Genomic DNA, 15,813 nt, shown 5'->3' on the forward strand with positions numbered 1-15,813 from the left:
AGAAACATATCAAATCAAAAAAACATTTACAAACGTGTCTTTCCTCTCATTACATTTTCTACCACATCGCTCATGTTTTTCCACATATCAGACACATTTAAATGCATTAAGATTCCCTTTCGTTCCTCACAGTCAGCACTCAGGCCCACAACATTCTGTTTCAGCCTTATTGTGTTAAAAAGAAACGTCTCTGAAATTGAGTTAAGCTATGGCAATATATGTAAACGTAAACATTTACTTTTCATGTCCAAAGCTCAAGGTGTAAGTTTCTCCACCAACTCCCACCTTGAGCTGTGGAGGTTTCATTTTTCAAACGTTTCGTCTGAACCTTTCCTAAGTCATTGCAGTAAACGTTTTGAAAATTGGATGTGTGCCATTTACGTTTCATGATTTGGGTTTAAATGCAGCCCCAAGACAAAGGGAAACTGCATTTGGTTGACTGAGGCCTAAAAGTGCAGAACAATGAACCCACACTGTTGACTGACAGAGAAAAGGCCAGCATGTCTTTTGAATTATCACGTAACTTAATGTTGCTTTCTGAAAAAGGACAAATAAAATTAAATAGGTACAGAGTTCGAATGACAAAGCCCAAAACCAGAGGCCTACTTTTCCTTACCGGCTATTGAGACACTGAAATGCACTCTTCCCAAAGTGAAAGCTGCCTTGGACACAAATACAGTTTGGTTTGAAAGGAACTGTTAACAGGGGAAACTCCCTGGCATGAACCATTGAAATGTATATTATAATGTGAAGGTGGACATTGATGGACAATGGTACAATGCAAGATATTACAGCAGGCCAATATGTAAAGAAATTGCAACATTCGAAAATGCAATATTTCTGTGCATGTAGAAAAACTGTGCTAAGCCGAAAAGACATTTTCTCATGCGATTCCAGGGCCCTTGTACTGCACACTTTCGACTACCTTTATCCAAATATCAGGGACAGATTCCAGGTGAGGTGCAGGAGATGACTAACAAGTGACAAGTTACAGGAAACTGACACATGAGTGAGGGGGCAGGGTTATACATACCCTATGCTCAAGGAAGATAAGGACATATGGGCATTAGCACTGGGAGAAAGAAATGTTAAGTGCTTTTATGGCAGGCTTGGGTCAACAAAGGCCATTACAGAGGCGTATTTCTGATTATGTGTGTTTTAAGGACAGCCTGAACTTGGTGGTAAATGCGGAAAAGTCAGCTGTGATGGCCTGTTGTAGGGGGTGCATATTGTGAAATGTAGAACAATGTGTTGCAAGAGTGCTGTGATCCCCAGTAAATATATTTGATTATTTGGGGGTCAGGTTCTCTTCCAATGTTGGCCCTATTCACCATGGGAGCACACAGGCTGTCCGTTTTAAGTAAGCACTGGGTAGGCTAACCAGATCTATGGGTATGTTCAGAGCCAAACCAATTGATCTGTTGCTGAAATTCTATAATGGCAAAGTGGCCTTGGTCACCAGAGTTGGGATGGATACTCCAATGTTGTGGGGGATACTCAAATGTTAACTCCATTCAAGTAGTGGAGAATCATTTTTAAAGAATTCTGGGTCTCCCGTCCACAGCTCCCAATTTTGACTTACATCTAGAATTGGGCTGCAGACCGATTAGGGATGTGTTCTCTTTGCAGCGTGTTCTTCATTGGCTTAAACTGTGGGGTAATGAGAAAGCAGCCCTAACCCACATGTTGATACATTTTTTGATTGTTAAAGAAATCTGTGGAAAGGCTCCGTGGATGTGTCACATTAGGAAACAACTGATAGAACTTAATATTATACATTTGTTCCCTCCTTCTAATGTTCTATCCCGAGGTGAAGTAAGATTGCTGACCAGTTGTTTTTATGACCATGTCGTGACAAAGAGATTGGGCCTCATTACACGGATGGCGGTAAGGGTTTACCGGTACCGGTATTTTACCGGTACCGGTAAATCCTTACCGCCTTACTACGAGGTCCCTTTGCGGGTTGGGGAATTTAACATCTGCTTTTTGCAGGCGTTAAAAACCAACCCGCAAAGGGACCCAGGGAGCTAATTTGCGGTACCGTAATTAGCGCCTTCCCCATTCCCATTATGCCCTATGGGGCAAAAATGGGAATGGGGAAGGGCAATGGTGGAAGGGGGAATTACCGCCCCGCCAACCTTGGAATGGGACGGTAATTCCCCTTTCCGCCAAGGCGGTGCCGGTATTTTACCGGCATGAACCATGGCGCTAATAGCAAGGCTAATGATTATCATGTCTTCCGGTCCATAGAACTATTTATTATGGGCTGAGTCCCCAGCAGAGCGTGTCCTAATAACAAGGGCACGGTTTGATTGTGTTCTGCTATGGGCGGTGGTGAAAGCATGGTATGGGGACAGGGCCAATCAGTCCTGCCCTCTGTGTGATGCATTTGTATTTGTATTTTATTTATTTATATAGTGCACCAGGCCCAAGGGCACCCGGGCGCATATCTTGGCAAGTAAGTACATCACAGTAATAGTTGCAATACAGATAAACAGAGACAACAATGCACAGGAGATACAAAATAGTAAAATAACAGTGTAAGGTGTGTGCAATATATACAGTAACATTATACATAGTATAAAATATGATGTGCATCAATATTTACAATTAGCATAATCTTAAATACATATGCTAGGCAGGTTTTGACCAAAAAGTCCTATGTTGCATTAGGCTTGTGTAGTGGATAACCACAGTTTGGTTTTTTGTTTGAAGAGGGTTGGAGAATGTTCAGATCTAATGGTTAATGGAATGGAATTCCATAATTGGGAAGCAAGGACTGGGAAGCTAGTACCCCCAGCTCTCTGCAGTTTGTATCTAGGGATGGTCCGGCAATGAGCTTGAGCCGATCTAAGTAGCTGGGTAGGCGAGTGGTGAGAGCAGCGGGAGGCAAGATAGATGGGGGCCTGATTGTTCAGACATTTGTGTGGGAGGGTGAGAGATTTCAGAGAAATTCTATGTGATACTGAGAGCCAGTGTAGGCTTCTCCTAGTTTCAGAGATGTGTGCAGATCTGGCGATGTTTATGGCAGCTCTAATGGCGTTATTTTGGGTAACCTGTGGTTTGTTAAGGTTACTTTGGTTGGTCCCAAAATATAGGGCATTGCAGTAGTCCAGATAGTGCAGTTCCGTGTGGTTAGGAAGGGGCAGCATGCTGTGATAAGCTTACATGTGTAAGCGGATGCCGAGACAACTGCGTTTGTCTGTTAAGGGATAAAGTGGAGTCTAGGTAGATTCCTAGTGTTTTGGTGTCAGTGGAATCTTTGATAGAGTTACCATCAATGTTGAAAGTTTTGAAGGAAGGGTCAAGTCTATTTAGTCGGTGTTCAGAGCCCAGGGTGAGGAGCTCTGTCTTGTCATCGTTGAGACAAAGCTCATGCTGGGCCATCCAAGCTTGGATGACTTGACAGATGTCGTTCAGGGCTTTAGAGTCCACTAAGTAGTCACCTGTGATTGGGATGAGTATCTGGGTGTCATCGGCGTAGTTGGTGTAGGTGACACCCAGATAGTCAAGTACATCGAATAGAGGTTTAGTAAAAATGTTATAAAGCGTTAGTGAAACGCAAGAGCCTTGAGGCACCCCACAGAGCACCAGTGTAGGTTCTGCAGTGGCGGTAGGCGAGAAAACCCTCATCTGTCTGTTATCCAAGAAGGAACTGATCCATTTGGTGGCTTTTTCAGAGAAGTGGGCTGCTAATTTCAAGTGGCGGCAAAGGATTTGATGATTGACCAGGTCAAATGCTGCTGATAAATCGAGGAGCAATAATAATGCCATTTTACCATTGTCTTGTAGGTCCTAAATTTGAGTTTTAAGATCTAGGAAGGCAGTTTCCGTCCCGTGCTTGGGTCGGAAACCAGATTTTCTTGTGCCAAGAAGATTGTTATTTTCTAGATACTTCTGAATCTGTAAATACACAGCCCTGTCCAAGATTTTCAATAAGAATGGGACCGTGGTTATCGGCCTGTAATTGGTAGGGTTACTAGGATCCAGCATAGGTTTTTTTAACAATGGGATGACCCATGCGTCCTTAAGATTTTCAGGAACAATGCCCAAATGGAATGAGGCATTGATAAAGGCGGTAATGAAAGGGGCAAGTTCATGTGCAGATTCCTTTATGATGGGGGCGGGACAGGAGTCACCCTGACAGTTGGACGGTTTCAGTTTACTAATGATGCTTTCTATCTCAGTGATGGTTAGAGGAGCAAAGCAGAAAGGGGTATGTGTGAGTATGGAGGTTTTAGGTTTATTAGTCATGAGCTTAGTTTTGAAGGAAGTTTGAAGGTAGTTTTTTGGCATTGAATTTGCACTGTAATGTGTATATTTTGTTGAGGAGAGCTTTTTGAATATTTTCGCACCATGTGCTGTCCTTATTGCAAATATCGGGAGTGGCGGAAGGGGTTTCTAATTCTTTAAGAATTTTAAATAGCTCCTTCGTATTAGATTCAGCTTGTGAGATGTGTTGGTTGTATGTTTCTTTTTTAGCTTGTACAATTGCTTCCTTGTAGTTAAGTGTTACAATGATGAGGTTATCTTTATTAGCCTCGCAAGGATGGCTTTTCCAGAGCTCCATCGGCATTCCGTTTTTCTTTGAGTAATGTTCTAATATGTGGGGTAAACTAGGAATTAAGATGGGCCCGCTGTTTGGGTTTCCTGATTTTGAAAGGTGCTATGGTGTTGATAGCTTTGAGCAAGGGTTGGTTGAGGTTGTCCACCAAACTGTTGGGTCATCATGCGAGAAGGCACGAGTATTAAGAATTGGCAGGATGAGAGGGAGGAGTTTATCCTTGGTAATGTCCTTTTTGTTTCTTGTAGGGATGGATGGCGCAATATAAGGTTTGGTGCGTGGTTCATTGGCTTGTATGTTAACGATGATGATGTGGTGGTCTGACCAGGGACATGGGTTGTTGGAGTCGATATGCGTGTTGCAATTTAAGTCGGCGATCCAATCGAGTGTCCTCCATTTGGTGTGGGTAGGTTTGAGAATACAATGAGAGAATCCTAGGTTTGAAATATTGCTCGCAATCTCTCCGGCATGGGAGTCATTGGGATCTAGTAGGCTGAGATTGATGTCACCAAGAAGAAGAACTTGAGAGTTGGGTTTGGTGTTGTCGGCAAGGATGGTCATGATTTCATTTGAAAATGTGGCGAGTGGGCCCGGGGGCCTGCAGATGAGGTGCAAGGCAGCTGTGTTATTGTGAGATAGAGTTTGACTGAGAGGGACTCAGCAGAACTGAATTGTGTGTTGGGAATCAATCTCATATTGATGTCGTCTTTGTGGATAAATGCGACGCTGCCTCCGTTGGAGAGGTTGGAGTTGCGGTCACTTCTGATAATGGAATATCCATTAGGGATGGCTAGTGCCAGTAGAGGACCTGAGGCTGCATGAAGCCACGTTTCCGTGATGGCAATAAAATCAAAGTTTTGAGTGGTAATGAGATCTGCGATGTCAAGGGCGTGGGCCGGCAGGGATCTAGCATTGATGAGCGCGCCCTTCACCTCGTTTTTAGGTGGTGCCTTGAGGTTGTCAGGCTGTGCCTGGGCCGTCTGGGTTTGGTTGGTGTTTGTTCGCTGGTGGGTGGTATGCTGGAGTTTGGGTATGTGGAGGAATCTAGTTCTTAGTCTGAGGTTTCTCAGATGTAGCGGGCAAGGTTGGTTGGGTGTAGGTTTAGTTGCGAAGTGCTCGAGCCATAGGGCGTGAGAGTTGAGGTATGGATTAGTGGTGGGAAGAAGGTTAGGATATTGAGTGAAGTGGTGTGTAGGTGTAGCAGGTGAGATGGGTGTAATGGTGTGGTGAGCCAGTGGTTTGGTGACCAGGTTCAATGTCGGAGACATAGTGGTGGGGTAGTGGGCGTGAGACTCTGGTGTGATGTAAGGTGGTGGATAGGGGGTGCGAGTCAAGGGAGTAGCCAGGACCCACAGTGCAAGGAGGTGATAAGCTACAAGGAGATGCAGCAGCATAGCTAGATCCAGTTGTAATGAGGGTTACTAGTTCTGCACAAGGTGAGATAGGCATGGTAGTATTTCTAAGTCCTGCGGTAGTAGCACGTTAGCTAGTGCTATACATGCACATACTATGCTGCATAGTTGGTGGAAGACATCTCAGATGCATAGACCCATTTGGCTGGGTGCACGTAATAGTAACGTTGGTGGGTCAACATAGGATATTTGGAATGGTAGACAGTGATACTAAGACAGTTACTACGGTAGCTTTGTGAGACGCGGTTGTGCCAGTGCACGGATCTAATAATACAGGGTGTAGGTACAGTACATTATGCATAGAGTAAAAGTACAAGGTAAGTCCGGGCTTACGTGGTACATTGTTCAGACAGTACAGCTAACGGCGCAAGAGGACTAGTGTATTTATCATTTTAAGCGGTGGCTGTAATTCAGAATAAGCAAGCAGCATAATCTTACAAGTAAATAACGTGCAAGGCAGGCTAAGGCAACAGATAACGTGCGATAATGGAACTACTACAATGCATATTAGGGATACAGCAGGTACTCAGGAATCTTGCATCATATGAGAATGTTATTTTTTTTCCCCTACATATTCGAGAGTGAGAGGCTCTGTGTTAAAATATTTGCTGCGCAAACTGGGTTTTTCCCAGTATCGGCCTGTGTTGATTCATTTTGTATGGGCTGAATCTCCATGTGTTGGATGGTCTCTCCTAACATAGTTGAAATCATCACATTGTATTGGAAAGCTCTGACCATGAGTATGGCATGATATGGTGACTTGTATGGTTTTTTAAACATGTTATCCTCTTATTTGTATTGATATTTTTTTGTATCTCTCTGCATTGTTTTTATGGAATGTTTTATACATTTCCGAAATAAACAAGAGATGAATGAATGAATCCATATGCATGTCATTATTTTCACATAGGGTTGTATGGAGGATCATACTTTGGCCATTATCTCAGAAATCGTAACTATCACAGGAATCATTAAAATGTCTTTGAAAATATCATGGAAAGCTTCATCAATGTTTGTTAAAAATTTGACCTTGGGAACCTAAGTTATAAGATCAAATGTGATGACAGCTTCCCAGAAAATGTCACAAAGCAGAGATTCGGGGAGATGATAGCTTGTTGAATTAGATATCTATATATAACATTTCATGATATTTGTTGAATAAAATACAAACAAATCTGCCATTGGAACCCGCAACATCGTGCCCAAATGATACACACTTCATTAGGACATGCCTGATCAGACCAATGCATATATAAATATATATATATATATATATATATATATATATATATATATATATATATATATATATATATAATTTTGTCTGGCTTGGCCTAAAATAAGCTTATGAGTCAGCCAGGGCTTGCCAAGCGTGACTAATGCGGGCTTTGTGAGTGACAGATAAGCCAACCAATCAAAGATAAAGAGGGCTTTTAATCAGATATGTATCCTGAATTTGCATGAAAGTTTTGCAGCACTGAAAAAACATATATAAGCACGCTGATTGCAGCAGCTCTGTGTGCTTCCAGTGTGTCTTTTTGAACTTGTTTTAAAGATGACTTGTACCAAAGCGTCCATTCTTTCTTTGGTCCAGTCCCAGTGTCAGAGTCCACAGATGTCAGAATGCTTGAGGGGATGCAGAAGGACCTTCTTTACAATAATTTGGGGAGAGTGGTTAAAAATGTCAAAGGAGACACACAATGCGAAAAGGGGAGAGCTGCCTGATATGATCTAAGCGGGACTACTGAAAAATTGCCTGAAAACTGAAATTGCTTTGGAGGTAGATTAAAATCTGGAGGGAACCTGCGGAGGCAAACACAGGGATGGATTCTGGAGATCTCCATGACTGAAACTGGAGAGACCACCTAACCAAGTCCTCATGTTTCCCCTAAGTATCCAGAAGCGTTGATGTATTTTCCTGAACACAACACCCGGAGATATTCTATGTAAGTAAACTTGTCTGATCAAGCCAAGTCTTGTGGGGATCAGTTTGATTTAATACCTTCCCCTTAGTGACTGGGTGGGCAGACCAAGTAGATCCTTAGCATTTTTACTAAATAATAATTTAATTAACTCCCATATATTCAAAGGACGCAGGAAGATCTTGGAGAGTTGGAAACCTCTGATCTCTTTCCTTGCGCTGATTAAAAGTATAGTCATTTAAAATAGGTGGGTATCCCTTACCTTATTGCAGCCAACTGCAAAATCCCCTAAAGGGAAAGGTTGCATGTTAAAACAAAATTCTGAATGGTTTAGCACTCACTGAACCCTGCCTTAAAGTAGAGGCATTCCAAATCATAACTGAATATCTGGGTTTGTGGCATAGGAAAAGTGTCTACCCAAAGTTAAGCAAAGTTATCTCACTGAATTAAAAGCACATCGCTGCAGAAGTGAGAAAGTAACCCCTGATATAAGAGAGGGTTTTCATTGCATAGGGGTGAAAGAAAAAGTTCCATATATAAAACAATGTGTTGTTCTTAAAAGTGTGTTGTGCTATAGCACTGCTAGCATTACCAATTGCGTAGGGAGATTAAAATAAAGAACGCTCCCCATGTCAAGTTTCTTCTTACCAACAGAAAAAGGTTGCAGGATATTTAAAGCAAACTTCATGTAAAGTATATTTCTATGCGTATGATCCAGTCATGGTTTAGGGTGCTACTGTTATTTAAAGTAAACCCCATGCAAAGTATATTGTGAAGTTAAATTGTTTTATCAAGTCCAGGGTGCTGCACAATTCTGTACATTAAGAGTATTTTGTGAGTGATCCAAGTATCTGAAGTATTTTATAGAGCAGCTTTTCTATGAAACCAGGGTGGAAAAGAACCCAAGAGGGAAAACTGTACATGTTGTTGAGATAAAGAGTCTGATCAGTGTTATCCTAAATTATATAATATGGCATTTATAAAGGATGTATTCGAAATTACCTTTTCACAATTGATCACGGGAGAATTGATCTTTTCACAAATGATTGCGAAATGAAGGTCCATTAGGACATATATGCGGGGGGAAGCGCCCGCAACTCCCAACTCAATACAAAAAACCCTGCAACGCCCTGCCCAATCCCATTATATCATTTATTACCCCAAACCCACCCCACACATATATGCAAAATATAGGTAGAGGTCAATTGTGCAGAAGGTCAATTAGGACCACTATTATTAGGTCAATTAGGACAAGTGTTTCAAGGCGTGACAAGGCAAGGGAAGGGGAACAGAGGGAGGACAGAGACAACGATCTTACTAGGTCTAGTGACATTGAGGTTGCTCAAGTGCAGGGGAGAGGGGAGTGGAAAAGTGCCAGGGGAGGGGAAGGAGGGCAGTGCTGTACATGGGATTAAACAAAAACAGGAAGTGTGGCCAGCAGGTGGCAGGTGCAAGGGTAAGTGCAGACAGCGGGTATGGGGACTGTAGGGTTACAGTTACAGACCCAAGTGCAAGGGTTGCCATGAGGCAGTGCAGGTGTGCAACTGGGTGGGCAGCGACCTGGGCCTGAAATCAGAGGGTAGCCAGGTGACCAGTGCAGTACAGGCAGGAGATCAGCAGGGGAGAGGAAGAGAGAAGGCAGAAGCAAAGAGAAGGCCTAGTGGACAATGCAGAGGGTCTTGAACTTAATCCTTGCAGTCACTGGGAGCCAATGAAGAGATGTCAGTGCTGGGGAGATACAATACCTGGGCTTGAGGCCAAGGGCAAGTCTTCCAGTCCTGTTCTGGATGAGTTGCAGAGAGCGGAGAGTAGAATCAGGAAGACTTAGAAAGAGGCTGTTGCAGTAGTCCAGACTAGAGAGAACCAGAGCTCTGGAGATAGTGAGCTTCTGGGGGAAGGAGAGGAAAGGAAGAATGTCCCTGAGGATGTGCAGTTGGTAGTTTGTCTTCTTAGAGACATCAGAGATGTGAGGAGAAATGGAGTGTGGAGTCGAAGATGACCCTGAGGTTCTTAGCCTCACAGGTGGGAGCAGGAAGAGGGCCAAGGGAGGCCGGCCAGAGAGTGACACGAAAGGAGGGTGTAACGCTCACCTGATTCCCGTAGAGGCGCCGGTCCTGACTGGGCGTATACCGTATCTTCAAAGGTGATGTGTAACACACGGCTAGCTCTTTGGGCTGGACCTCTGTGCACTGTATGTCTGACTCGAAGGGTAAGATGTCTGCAGATAGAAAATATGGGATTAAGGAACTGGGTTATTGAATGTCTCTCTCTTCTTCCCTTTCTCTTCTCCTGTAGAACCCCAAAGGTTAACACTCTCACCTTAGGTAAGTGAACGCCGTGCTCTCCATCTGCCTCGGGGCAGGGTGCTGTAACCAGTTTCTTCACTGGATAAGGGGAGCAGGCCTCTTGACCTCAGAGGACTGCTGTCCGTCGTTTACTGCACGAACGGTAAGTTTCGAGTAATTCTAATGTCTTTAAAGTCTTTAGTAATGATGTTTCTTGTTTTGCAGGGTTCCGGCGATGGCGGATGACGGGCTGAAGTGAGTTGAAGATGGAGCCCGTGTGATGAATAGAAGCGCCTGGAAGCACGTAAGTAAGCGCTTGTTGCCTGCTTCACGATGCGCTCTAACTGTCTTTTTATTTTGCAGGTACAAGTTCGGAGCGGCTGCAGGAGTAGGTAAGAGTAGGCAAGCCTTTGTCTTTCAGATGCCGGAATGCAGCGCGAGGCGTTGGTGACAGCCGATGGACCAGGTAAGTGAAGAGCTGTCACTGAAGACCGAAATGCTAACCTGTTCTTTCTTGTCTTTATAGGTGTTGCTGAAGACTGGATTCAGGATGGTAAGCCTTTTTCCTTAGGCCCAGGATCAGATGCAGAAGACACGATGAGCGTTCTGCTGCAGAGGATGCAGAATAACGCAAAGCAAGATTCATCCATCGGGTGTGGTTTAAATAGCCTCCTGTAGTGCTTAGGTGTCTCCTTCCACAGCCACGCCTAGGTAAGAAAAGAGTTCCTGCTTTCCAGAAGAGTTCCAGTGTTCTGAATCTAGGGAGTGGCTCCTGCCCCACCCAACAGGAAAAGTAGTTCCAAACAGAAGAGGATCAGAGGCTCAACTGGCAGGCAAGTAAGCAGCATGGTCTGCTGCAGGTAAGTCCACCCAAGCATTATGAGCCCGGCGCTTCCAGCGCTGGGACTGGGCATATTTATGAGCCTGGTGCCACTGGCGCCAGGACTGGGTCCAAAAGGTCCCAATTGGGACTGGTTGGCACTCGGAACCTGGGTTATGGATCTGCTTCCAAGGGAGTTGGGAAAACCCTGACCTTTTGGAAGCAGAGATCATGACAGAGGGTGCAGGTGTGCCGATGAGGAGAATCTCTGCCTTACAGGCATTAAGGCAGAGATCATTGGTGGCACACCACTACTGGATAGCAGACAGTCAGAGATGAGAGAAGGAGAAGAGGTGGCAGAGGGGAGCCTGAAAACGAGAGGAGTGTCATCCGCATAGCACTGAAAGTTGGAGCAAAGAGCAGCAATGCAGTGGGCGAGAGGTGCCAGGTATTAGTTGAAGAGTCAGGACGAGAGGTTAGACCCCTGGAGAACACTACAGGTAGAGAGTGAGATAAAGGAAAGGAAGGACCCAAGTTGTACCTGGGAAGGTCGATCAGAGAGGAAAGAGATCAACCAGACCAGGGCCTGATCGGTGATACCCAGGTTATCACGGAGACGGTTGAGCAGGATGGCATGGTTGACCATGTCAAAGGTAGAAGAGAGATCAATTAAGAGGGGTCAGCTGAGGGTTTCTTGAGAAGAGGGTACACAAGAGAGTGCTTCAGCAAGGAAGGGGCATATAACTGGTGTTTTCAATGTGGGTGAACAGTAAATTGTCAGGCAAGAAAAGCATGTGGGCCACAGAGTGAGGCGGTATGTCGTGTGATTCTGTGCAAATATTAATTGTACATATTAACAAATATATATTCTTTCTATACACCAGCCTGGTTCTTGGCTTACCTATTGCTAAAGGGGGAGGGGTCTGTGTGGTATGATATGGTTCGTAGGCAGGGCTAGATTGAATTGTAAACAGATATATTGGTATGGCACTGTTGATTGAGGGAGTGAAATCCCTGCATTAATTATTTTCCAGGATACATCCTACAATGGTGGGTTCAAGATGCCAGTCCCTACCAGCCACTTTGATGGCATGGTGTCAATCTCGTCTGACAGACATGTACAGACATGTCTGAGGTAATCTGCCAGTGTTTTGTGGGTTCTGTCAGACCTTTTAACTCGCATGCTTTTGGTGTGTGACTCCTGCACTCAACTCACTTCAATTACCTGCCAAGCTCTGAACCCATCCATACACTTCAAAGGGACTTCACCTGCTAAAAAACGAAATTGTCTGTTTTCACCCGCCATGGGGCACAGAAAGTAAAGCGGTAGGGCTCAGTTCACAAAGCTACTTGTTTCGATTTTGTGAGTGCTTTGTAATAGTGAAAGATTTCAGCTGTTTTATTTGTGTTTTCTTATCGATTCAGGGCTTAAAAAAGGGTGCCTGAATGTGTAATATTTACACACCCATAAAAGATTACTGTTGCCTCTGATGAATCTTTCTGCGGCTGGTAACAGTTGCCAGAAATATTTGATGAGCAGTTCTTTTAAGACTGCGCAGAGATGGCCACTGTTTCGTGATTCACTTTTGAAATTTTTATTGATGACTCATGATTAATTTATGGATGAGCGAGCTTGCTAACTCAACTATTTCTAGCCTAGTGCCAAAAGGAATTGTTGTTAATTGGAAAAGGTACTGGGGTCTCAGTTTTGCTTCTACCTATGGTTAAATCATGTTAACATGGATAACCAAAATCAGTCCTGGGCGAGAATTTGGGAGGCCACAATATTATGGGAGACACTGACAATTTAACCAAAACCAATCAAGTTAAGATAGCAGAGTGGAACGGCTAGACTAGAAGGGTGGGGGAGTGTTCTAGAACTACAACAAGTACACACGCTAATTCCTGTTAGAGAGGTAAGGATAAAGATATATCATAGTTTATTAGGCCTTTAAAATACACACTAAGCAAGTACACACTTTAGTCTAACAACTGTCATACCAACACTAATAAAACAGATATATAAATTCACCTTTAGGGGAAATAGAATAGCATTTCATTCAATGACCAGTGAAGCACAGGTAAGAATCAAAACAAACAGAACAGCTTGCCTAGCCCTTAAAAAGACCAACCCTACCATGGTTTGGGGCCTTGTGCCCAAAATGCACCAGTTCCAAAGTAGATACATGTCAGATACGTTTATAAAGAGATTGGCAGTGCCAGTGGCTATGATTAATAAGAGTCAAATAGTTAAAGTTTAGGGAAGTACGATCACTCAGTCCCAGTCCTTAGGGTGGTCCTAGGAAGGGATCCCTGACCAGGCCTCCACCATCCAAAGTCAGGAAAGAGTGATTTAAGGACAGAATCTTATACCCATGTAACCCTATGGAGAACAGGGGGAACAGAAAAAGGCATGTTAACGTATGCCCCTAGCTCAGATTTCTCCAGAAACCACTGCTTGTGTTACGGAATTCATTGGGGACACAATCTTCTGTGCTTGGTCCTGTCGAGGTGGACCCAGAGGTTATGGGGCAGAGGTCACTTTCGGGTGCAGGATTTAGTTTAGGTTGGTCACAGAGCTTAGGAATCGGTTCCAGCCAACTTCCAATAGAGCATCCAAATAAGGAAAAATGGTGACTTCTGTGGGGCAGACCACATAAGGAAACTTCCAGGGATTGAGGAAGGAATGTTGAAATGGGAGTCACCATGATCAGGCAGTGATAGGAGATCTTCAGTGGACAAACAAAGGAGCAGGCACAGCACTGCTTACATTCATGCAAGGAGGCAGAAAATGCAGGAGCCTTGTTCATAAGTTGAAGATCCTCTAGTTCTAAGAATGCACTCAGAATGGTGACAGCTGCAGCGATTATGCTAAGGAGCGAGCTGGTTAGTCCACTGGTCTGTCCAGGTACACTTTCAAAGACTCAGAAGGCACAAATACTTGGGCAGGTCTCGAGTCTTCACCTGTCTAGGGGTCAAAGCGCTGATGAGGGTCTTCTTGAGATCAAGCAGAGTAGCAGAGCTACACCAGAACAGTACTATAGTCGATGCTGGTTACCTTCAGATGTTGTCCTCGGTCATCAGCGAGCTGCACTTTTTCATAGAGGTCTTGGCTACAACGATGATCTGTTGAACGGCTGCTGGAGTCCTCTTTTTATACACAATTTGGGCTGGGAGAATGCCCAAGCCCACCAATGGTAAGGATCTGAACCATTCAAACTGGCTGTGGCTATCCAATCATGCATAGCCACTGGCCATGTCTGCCCTGCAACAGACATTCAGTCACCAGGCATGTGAATTGGAACTAGATAGTCACAGCCCCTTCCTCTGGCCACACACAGAAACCACCCCTTAGCCTGCGAAAGCCACAGCTTTCCCCTGAAAAGGGATTTCCATATAAGAAATGTCCTAACCTGAGAAAGCAGGAACAAGACCAAAGAACAATATGGACAAAGAACAAGTGAAAATCCTTGTGCAATCAGGGCTGTTTAGAAAGTCCAAGGCAGCCGAACTCCGTGCCAGGTGCTGTTTTATGTTGTGATCTTTGTACCACACCTACATGTGTCTCACCAGCTCTGAAACTCTGGGCTATCTCTGTGCACTGAGATCTGAGTCACATGTTACTGCAGAATAAAGATTAGCCCAGATTGATTCCATAGGCCAAAAGCACATGTAAGGCTTCTGCTAACTGTAAGAACCCAGAAGAGCCCCCCTCCACCACATCCATCACTTCATCTCTCCTCTCACCACTGAGATCAGTATTCCGAAAGGCACAGGCACTCTTTAACTCATACCCAACTATGTTCCAAGTCACACTGATTCATGTAAAATGGAACAGTATTAAATACAACCAGCCATATGGACCTATTAAAAAGCAAAGCTTGTGTCTGAGTAAGAGTGAAGAGGAAAACGCTGTATTAGAGAAGGTACCAGTAGAGCGAGGAAACCAATTGGCAATATGCCAGGTATCATGAGAGCATAGTCTGCTTCTCAGTACATACAGCGCAGAGGAACACATGCTACAGAGCTGAACATGAGAAGAGAGGGTGAACTGCTACAGAACAGGCCAATATGAGGGCACATAATAAACAGTTTTAAAATAGAGTAGTTAATGAGGATACTTTAAACTAGTAAACAATGAATCGCTTCCCAGCAGGTACGCATGAAATAATCGACTGCTTGAGGGAACACAACAGGTGCACAGTGCAGAGGAAAGATAAACAGCTTTTGAACAAGGCAGCCATAAAGCGGAGAACAAACTGCTTCTGAACCGAAGAGGTGCAGGGGACTGAATACACTACTTCAGAACACGCACTGGGGAGGTACAACATTTCTTAAGAACAGAGGAGGGAATATAATACTCAAAACAAAGCAGATAAAGAGGATAGGATAACTTGCTTGAGACATTGTGCTGGGGAGTAAATAGACTGAGTAAAAACAGAGCAGGCAGATGGGCGAGGCTAAGCCACTTCACAAAAGAGCAGACCTATGGAAGAGTATACATTGCTTCAGAGCAGGACAGATAGATAGAGGATAGAGTGTGTCAGAACAGAAGAGGCAGAGATGCACATAGAGGATGAGCTGGTACCATATCACTTGCACAATGGGCCACATTTCACAGAGTGGCTTGCCAAAGGGAGAAGGAAAGAATGGGAATGGAAAGAGAGAAGGGGAGGAGTGACACAGCGAGAATGACAACAGAAGGGAAGGATTTAGAACGGGGTGACTGAGTTAGAAAATGTAAAGGTTTTGGTTTGGGCCCAGAGCAGTACAATTCACGATCACATTCCATGGGGTTGGGTCTGTGATG

The 15,813-nt window shown here is 44.2% G+C and overlaps 1 protein-coding gene across 2 annotated transcripts in view; it reads right to left on the reverse strand.

The window, feature by feature from the left end:
* LOC138453203 (adhesion G protein-coupled receptor F5-like) overlaps nt 1-15,813 on the reverse strand; it is a 939,048-nt gene that overhangs the window by 669,180 nt on the left and 254,055 nt on the right. The gene's annotated exons all lie outside the window — the stretch shown is intronic.

The sequence above is a fragment of the Ambystoma mexicanum genome, chromosome 4p, assembly GCF_040938575.1.
Source record: "Ambystoma mexicanum isolate Mex_15411 chromosome 4p, UKY_AmexF1_1, whole genome shotgun sequence".
NCBI lineage: Eukaryota > Metazoa > Chordata > Amphibia > Caudata > Ambystomatidae > Ambystoma > Ambystoma mexicanum.